The sequence below is a fragment of the Pseudochaenichthys georgianus genome, chromosome 7 (genome assembly GCF_902827115.2).
Source record: "Pseudochaenichthys georgianus chromosome 7, fPseGeo1.2, whole genome shotgun sequence".
Lineage (NCBI taxonomy): Eukaryota > Metazoa > Chordata > Actinopteri > Perciformes > Channichthyidae > Pseudochaenichthys > Pseudochaenichthys georgianus.
Window position 1 is genome coordinate 30955768 of NC_047509.1, and position 3251 is coordinate 30959018.

The window sequence follows — 3251 nt, forward strand, 5'->3', positions numbered from 1 at the left end:
CGATGTGAAACAATGACTTCCCTCTGATATAATACAACATGATAATATTATATAATAAAACCATACAAGAAAAATACAGCATCAAGCTTCTCGGTGCTTGTAAGGAAAAGTTACTTTTACATTATGTATTTCAACGTCAGTCTCATAGACTGTGTAAGATCAAAGGCACAGAGAAGGCCTCCAAAGGTCCTTTGAAGACTCAAATTGTTCAAGGAAAGATTGTAACCCTTGCCTTTTTACTAATTAAAACATTTTGAAGTAATACAAAAACATTGCTTTCTCAAAACCCAGAATTGTTCTCCTTTCTGAATTTCGCAAATGGCAGCATTATGTATTTTGTATCACATCAGCACATTATGGAGTCAATGGCTTCTGTTGTGACACTTAATCAGTGGTAACTAAGTACATTTACTCAAGTACTGTACTTAAGTACAATTTTGAGCCAATTTGCATAATGAGTACTTTTGATACTTTACGTATATTTAATGCCAATACTTTTGTAATTTTGACATTTTGATAGTAGGACTTTCACTTGTAACAGAGTATTCCTACACTTTGATACTTTATCTGAGTACTTCTCCCACCTCATGCCCTTAACAGCAACTGACAAGAAATACATGCTGAACACTGACTATCATAACTGCCAAAGTAAACCAACCAATAACCAAATTGCATTTGTTCATTGTGCTAATGTCATATTTTGTATCATGGAAAAACAAATAGTATGCTTGAAAAACAGCTTATGTGTCCAGGCTGAGCCGTGTACTGCAAGCAAATCAAGAGATGCAGTATATCGTGATCAGTAACCCCTGGCATCACTCAGGAAAACACCTCAAACGTGGACTCCAACAATTACAGTGTGGGAAGCTGGGACAAGGACAACATGAGTGTAGCGGCATCACAGTCTACTGTGCAGAGGTGAGACCAAAACACACAAAGACAAAGTTGGCATATTGCTAAGAATTTTCTGTTGGAAGATGCTGACGAGATAAAACCATATCCTGGGACATAAATTAAATCTGATGTATAAGTTTGATGTGATTGAATTCACAAAATGTCATAAATTATAACATTAGCCTCTGACACCAGTTACATTGTTTAGATCAGGGGTGGGGAACCTCCGGCCTCCGGGCCGTATACGGCCCGCGAGACAATTTGGTACGGCCCTCGATGTCATTTATAAACACACGCAAAAAATAAAAAAAATGAAAGAAATCTAGACCGCAAACAAATTAAACAAGCGAGTGCCTGTTTTTCCTGGCCAAGGTCAGGGTCCTTGAACACAACACGAGCCTAACGTGTCATCACGTGGGATATGTCTCGACTGACAGGGGTGCAGTTCTGACGGAGAGCACCAGAACGCCACTCCAGCACTTCAGAAATTGCAGTACCGATAAGTCCATACACATGCCGCAGTTTCTGCGTGTCTGTGTCTTTAGCTGAAAGCCCAGTGGCGATCTGCTCATCTGTCATACTGATCAGACAGTCAATAACTGTGTTGTTATCATTAGCATCTGGTTAGCTAGCTATGCTAACGAATATAAGAAGATTTTTCTACAACCAGTGAGGTAAAGACACATCTTTATATGATCATTATAGTTATAAAAAAAATAAGAGAATAAAGTAAACAGGTATAAAATACTATATGACAGTTATTAATAAAGAAGAATACAGTTTGAAAGGGGAGTGATTTGTCAAATATCCATAAATTAAAAGAAAATCTGCTTACAGTTGTGTTTGGGTGTTGAGAGATGTGTCCATAGATCTCCTAATGTTGCTCTCAAAGTGCACCAGATTGATGCTTTTAACTTCAACATTTAAAAAAAATCTTCCCAGGGGAGCACGCCACACCCTGCACGTGCATGCATACGCGAGTCACGGTGAGATATCTGGATTAAGAGGTTGCTTTTTCTTTGCACAGAATGAAATGAATGGGCTGTGATTTTAGTTTTTTTTAAGCAGAGGTCAATAACTTGTACGGCCCTCTGAGGATATTGTAAAAATTGAAATGGCCCTTGAGAGGAAAAAGATTCCCACCCCTGGTTTAGATAATAGTGGCTATGCCAAAAACAAACAAATCAAACAAACATTTCTCAGTGTTTTTTGGCTTTTACCTCTTTGCTGACCCTGTGTGTTACCATGTATATAAATACTACTCTAATTTTCACAAATGAACACACTAAATAATGATGCCGAAACAAGTCCATAGAAAACTGCATTGAAAAAAAAGTTTAAATGGCCACTTTTATGCTTTTGGGAGGTTTCCTTTAGGCTTATGGTAAAGGGTAAAATCCCTGTGTGTCCCCCCCCCCCCAGCCAGCCATCTAACCAATCAGAGCAGATTGGGCTCTGGTTTCAGACAGAGGGTGAAGAGAGGTGCTGCAGCACAGGCAGCATGAGAAAAATAAAGACCTTTTTGAACATTAAAGCACAGTAGATGTCACAGTAGAGGCACTTAATACAAATATGATCCTGAAAATGTGCATAATAGTGTCCCTTTAACTATTATATAATACACAACAATGAATAGCTCCAATAGCCTTTGTGTAAATATTTAAATTCTAAATCTGACAATGTGATGAAACCAGGTCATAATATGTTATCAGTAAACAGATGACTAAATGCTGTTTTCCCTGACTCTGCCTCTCCCTCTGTTCCATTCACATGGTCCACAGAAAAAGGTGTAACAGCAGCTCTGAAGTAGCAGTGGTGGCAGGAGCTTTGGTTGCACTGGTGTCGGCCTTCGTCATAGGATACTTCAATGGTTTCAAGTTCGGTGAATGGAGTTTAGATTTTCTCTGTGCCTATTATGCAAACATCAGAGCATAATGCCAAAAAAGCACAGAAACAAATTGAGTATAAATGGATTACATGCATGTAATAATTAATAAATGTGATAATGTTTGTATTAGAAACCAACATAATAAAAGATAAAGGATAACTCTTTTGATTTGAGACATTGATTATAGGATTATAATGATGTTTAAGGGTGATTATGTGTATACTGAATGAAGAGTACTGGGAAATGACAGTTTGGGAAGTTTTTTCTGTGAGGTTTAGTAAATATCTTTGGAAAAGAAAAGGGCTTATAAAGCGCTATCGGCACACACACAAAAGTGTCTGCAATGCACACACATTCAGGAGATAAAGAGAAGTCTATGAATCCCACTACCAACTAGTTTTGGATTACAATTTCAGTTTGTGGATTAAATCACAGGATTTTATACCAGCTCTTCAGTTCACCAGTCAAG

At 37.9% G+C, this 3251-nt stretch overlaps 1 long non-coding RNA gene across 1 annotated transcript; it reads left to right on the forward strand.

The window, feature by feature from the left end:
* The first annotated feature begins 1340 nt into the window (after positions 1-1340).
* LOC139434119 (uncharacterized) lies at positions 1341-2908 on the forward strand. The gene is made up of 3 exons (XR_011643548.1): positions 1341-1568; positions 1837-1880; positions 2676-2908. It is a non-coding gene; the product is annotated as an uncharacterized lncRNA (long non-coding RNA).
* The last annotated feature ends 343 nt before the right edge of the window (positions 2909-3251 follow it).